Source organism: Felis catus, chromosome A1, assembly GCF_018350175.1.
Source record: "Felis catus isolate Fca126 chromosome A1, F.catus_Fca126_mat1.0, whole genome shotgun sequence".
In the NCBI taxonomy this organism is placed as follows: domain Eukaryota; kingdom Metazoa; phylum Chordata; class Mammalia; order Carnivora; family Felidae; genus Felis; species Felis catus.
In genome coordinates this window covers 84184463-84190462 of record NC_058368.1, presented here as the reverse complement: position 1 = coordinate 84190462, position 6000 = coordinate 84184463, and positions in this window count along the sequence as shown.

Genomic DNA, 6000 nt, shown 5'->3' with positions numbered 1-6000 from the left:
ACTAAATGTTCCAATCAGAAGAGATAGGGTATCAGAAAGGATCAAAAAAAAAATCCATCTATATTCTCCTTATAAGAGATGCATTTTAGATCTATAGACGCCTACAGATTGAAAGTGAGGGAATGGAGAACCATCTATCATGCTAAAGGATGTCAATAGAAAGCCAGAGTAGTCATACTTATATCAGACAAACCACTTTTAAACAAATACTGTAACAAGAGATGAAGAAGGGTATTATATCATAATTAAGGGGTCTATCCATCAAGGAGATGTACCAATTGTAAATATTTATGCCCTCAACTTGGAATAACCCAAATATATAAATCAACTAATATTAAACATAAAAAAAAACCCTCATTGATAACAATACAATAATAGTAGGGAATTTTAACACCCAATTTATATCAATGGACAGATCTTCTACAGTGAAAACCAACAAAGAAACAATGACTTTGGATGACACACCAGACCATATATACTCAATGGATATATTCAGAACATTTCACCCTGAAACAGCAGAATACACATCCTTTTTGAGTGTACATGGAACATTCTCCAGAATAGATCACATACAGGGTCACAAAACAGCTCTCAAGTACAAAAAGATTGAGATCAAACCATGCATATTTTCAGATCACAGCTCTATGAAACCTAAAGTCAACCACAAGAGAAAAATTTGTAAACCCCTCAAATACATGGAGGTTAAAGAACACCCAACTTAAATAATGAGTAGGTTAACCAGGAAATTAAAGAAGAAAAATAAAATACATGGAAGCAAATGAAAATGAAAATATGACAGTCCAAACCCTTGGGAATGCAGCAAAAGCAGTACTAAGAGGAAAGTATATTGCCTATCTCAAGGTCTATCTCAAGAAGAAAAGTCCCCAATACACAACCTAACCTGACATCTAAAAGAGCTAGAAAAGGGTCAGCAAATAAACCCTAAAACCATCAAAAGAAGGGAAATAATAAAGATTAGAGCAGCAATAAACAATATAGAAACAAACAAACAAACAAACAAACAAAAAACAGTAAAACAGATGAATGAAACCAAGACCTGGTCCTTTGAAAGAATAAACAAAATTGAATAACCCCTAGCCAGACTTCTCAAAAGAAAAAGAGAAAGGACCCAAATAGATAAACTCACAAATGAAAGAGGAGATATCACAACCCGCACCACAGAAATAAAAAATTACAAAAGAATACTAAGATAAATTATATGCCAACAAACTGGACACTCTGGAAGAAATGGACAAATTCATAGAAACTCACAAACCACCAAAACTGAAAAAGGAAGAAATAGACAATTTGAAGAGATCCATAACTAGCAAAGAAATTTAATCAATAATCAAAAATCCCCCAACAAACAAGAGTCCTGGAAGCGAGATGGCTTCCCAAGGGAATTCTACCAATTAAGGAAGAGTTAACACCTATTCTTCTCAAACTGTTCCAAAAATAGAAATGGAAGGAAAGCTTCCAAATTCATTCTATGGAGCCAGTATTACCTTGATTCCAAAACCAGACAAAGACACCACAAAAAAGGAGAATTACAGGCCAATATTCCTGATGAAGATGAATGCAAAAATTCTCAATAAAACACAGGCAAATAGAATTCAATAGTACATCAAAAGAATTATTCACTTTGCTCAAATGGGATTTATTCCTTTCATGCAGGGCTGATTCATTATTTGCAAATCAACCAACATGATACACCACATTAATAAAAGAAAGGATAAGAACCATATGCTCCTGTCAATAGATGCAGAAAAAGCATTTGACAAAATACAGCATACATTCTTGATAAAAACCTTCAACAAAGTAAGGATAGATGGAACATACCTCAACCTCATAAAAGCCATATAGGAAAGACCCACAGCTAATATCATACTCAATGGGGAAACACTGGGAGCCTTTTCCCTAGTAAGGAACAAGACAAGGATATCTACTCTCACCCTTACTATTTAAGATAGTATTAGAAATCTTAGGCTCAGTAATCAGACAACAAAAGTAATAAAGGGCATCCAAATTGGCAAGGAAGAAGTCAAACTTTCACTATTTTCAGATGACATGATACACTGTGTAGAAAACCTTAAATAATCCACCACAAATTGCTAGAATATATGAATTTAGCAAAATCATAGGATATAAAATTAACATGAAATCTGTTGCATTTCTATACACCAATAATGAAGCAGCAGAAAAAGATACCAAGGAATCAATCCCATTTACAACTGCACCAAAAAACATAAGATATGTAGGAAAAAACTTAACCAAAGAGGTAAAAGATCTGTATTCTGAAAATTACAGAAAAATTATGAAACATATTGAAGAGGTCACAAAGAAATGGAAAAGAATTCCATGCTCATGGTTTGGAAGAACAAACCTTGTTAAAATGTCTATACTACCCAAAGCAATCTATACATTTAATTCAATCCCTATAAAAATACCACCAGCATTCTTCACAGAGCTAGAATAAATAATCCTAAAATTTGTATGGAACCACAAAGGGAAACCAAAGCAATACTGAAAAAAAAAACAAAAAAACAAAAACAAAACAAAAAAAACTGGAGACAAAACATATCTGGATTTCTAGCTATATTACAAAGCTATAGTAATTAAGACAGTATGGTACTGGCACAAAAATAGAAACGGAATCAATCTGATTCTGGACCAATGGAACAGAACAGAAAACCCAGAGATGGACTCACAACTGTATGGTCATGTGGAAAATCAAATAGCTATGTCTTAGGTTAGGAGATTATAGGGAGCGCATTGCAAAGCAGAAAACTGCTTTCTGTCCTTGCTGAAAACAGCGGCCATGCTTTGCTTATCTAGTGAATGTGTATGTAGGGGGCACACACTTAACTTACCCAGTTAATGTATATCTAGGTGTTAGGTCTGCCTATACTCATAAATTCCTTAGGCCATGTTATTACATGGAATATTTTACCCTGTTGTAACTTGTTTTTCTGCACATTTTCTATATGCTCTTACTGATACATAGCCCACTGACATATAGCTCATTGTTTTCCTAAATGTATGCTCAACAATACAGGAGCTTGAGAGCAGCTCAGGGAGACTTCCCTTAGACTCCCTCTCACCTCTCTTGACTTGCATGGAATCTGGAGTAATCCTTTCTGCCATCCTTGGCTTTGCTGGACAAAGCCAAAAGCTGAACCCATATAGTCAACTCATCTTTGACAAAGCAGGAAAGAATATCCAATGGAAAAAAAAAGAGAGTCTCTTCAACAAATGGCATTGGGAAAACTGGATGGTGATATGCAGAAGCATAAAACTGGACAACTTTATTACACCATAAATACACAAAAATAAATTCAAAATGGATGAAAGACCTAAATGTGAGACAGAGATTTAAGAATTCACACACAAAAAAAAAATTAAGAAAACTAAAAGACAGCCTATGAACTGGGAGAAGATATCTGAAAAGGGCAGACCAGATAAGGGTTAGTATCCAAAATCTATGAAGAATTTATCAAACTCAACACCCAAAAACAAACAACTCAGTTGAGAAATGGGCAGAAGACATGAATAGAAACTTTTTCAAAGAAGACATCCAGATGGCAATAGACACAGGAAAAGATGCTCTACCTCACTCATCACCAGGAAAATACAAATCAAAACCACAATGAGGTGGCATGTCACGCCTGCCAGAATCGCTAAAATTAACAACAGAAGAAAACATAGATGTTGGAAAGGATGAGGACAAAGGGAACCCTCTTGCATTGCTGATGAGATTGCAGACTGATGCAGCCACTCTGGAGAACATGATGCAAGTTCCTCGAAAAAGTAAATATAGAACTACCATACAATCCAGCAATTGCACTGTTAGGTACTTACCTAAAGGATAGAAAAATAAAGATTTGAAGGGATACATGCACCCCAATATTTATAGCAGAATTATCAACAACAGTCAGTCATGGAGAGAGTCCAAATGTCCATTGACTGATGATCAAGATGTGATATACATCAAGAAGATGTGATATATCTATCTATATCTATATCTATCTATATCTATTAGTATTCAGCCATCAAAAAGAATGAAATCCTTCCATTTGTAATGATCATTATCAAAGACAAATACCATATGATTTCATTCATATACGGAATTTAAGAAATAAAACAGATAAACATATGGGAAGGGGAAAAAGAGATAAAAGAGGGAAATAAACCACAGGAGACTCTTAACCATAGAGAAGAAACTGAGGGTTGATGGAGGGAGGTGGGTGGCAGAGTGGCTGAATGGGTGATGGGTATTAGAGAGCACTTAATATTTTCATGAGCACTGGGTATTGTATGTAAGTGATGACTCACTGAAATCTACTCCTGAAAACATTATTATACTGTATGTTAACTAATTAAAATTAAAATAGAAAAAAAGAGTCAGAAGAGGAGAAGAAAATGACAGCTGAGTAAGAGGATCCTAGACTAGTCTCATCCCAGGAACTCAACTAGATCACTATCAAATCATCCTAAAACCCCAGAAATCTACCTGAGGACTGGCAAAACAGACTCCACAACTAAATGGAGACAAGTGGCCACATTGAGGAATGTGGAAATGATGGAGAACTCATCACAGCTGTTGCTGAGGGGAGTGAGCTGTGGTTTGAAGAAAGTGAGAAAGAAACACACAAGGGAATGCACAGGATAATGTTTTCCCAAAGCCATAGTCTTAGAATATGAGAGGGGTGAATTTCATGATTTCTTGCAACCAGTGGGGCTTAAAGCCTGGAGTATTAAAGGTCAGTGGGCTTGGCTGGGATAGAGTCCTGAGGCACTGTGCTGTTCCTAGAGAGAAGGCAGACAACAACACAATGACAGCATGGAAACAGCAATCTGAAGAATGCCTGGGGAACACAATGGGGAGATTATTTGCTCTTCTCAGAGCGCATCTCTGAGAGGGAATTTTCAAGGAGACACCTCTCTAGGAACAAAACAGCTGGCTCGTACTATTTCCATCCCCCTGCTCCAGCATAAACACAGAGCTACCTGCAGGAAGCAGCCTTGTCCCCACATTGCCTAACACTCTTACAAAAAGCCCTGTAACCATGTGCTCTTGTAGGACTTCCCTTTTCAGTAAAGCTTGCCTTGGTCCCACTGTGGCAGACCCCTCTAACAGAGGACCCCCACAATCTCCTACCTATACCACATACCCTGACCAGAGAGTTCTGTCTCAGTTCTGGGTAGAAGTGGTATCAGGTTTCACTTCACAAGCCTACCAGAGCAATCTAGTTGAAAATGCATTCAGGGTAGGGAGCAAACACTGCCCACAGCAAATAAGGAGTGGCTTGAAGGACACAGCAGCCAAATTACAACATGAGCTTTTCTTCATAAGGTCATTATTTTCAGGAGAAGGACACATCAGTGGCTTTTCTAACACAAAGAAGAAGGCAGAGATTTAGACAAAATGCAAAACAGAGGAATTTATACCAAGTGAAGAACAAGATAATGCCAGGGCCAGAGCCAAGAGCAAAACAGATATAAGTAACATGCCTGATGGAGAATTTAAAGCAACAATCATAAGTATACTCACTGGGCTTGGGAAAAGAATAGACGGCATCAGTGACACCCTTACCATAGAGATAAAAGAGTTAAAAGAGAATTAATCAGAGATGAAGTGTGCAATAAACAAGATTGGAAACAGGCTTGATATAATGAATAGCAAACGTAAAGAAACAGAGGAAATAATTACTGACATAAGACAAAGTAATGGAAAATTATTCAGTTGAACAAAAAAGAGAAAGGTTTGAGCAACACGAGAATGGACTTAGGAAACTCAATGAATCTATCAGATGTAATAACATTCATATGATAGGAGTCCAAAAGTAGAAGACAGAGAAAAGGGGGCAGAAATTTTATTTGAATAAAAGGTGAAACATTTTTCTAATCTGGAGGGAGAAACACACATCCAGATTCAGTACACACAGAGAACCCTCATAAAAATCATAAAAGCAGGTCAACACCAAAACATATTGTAACTAA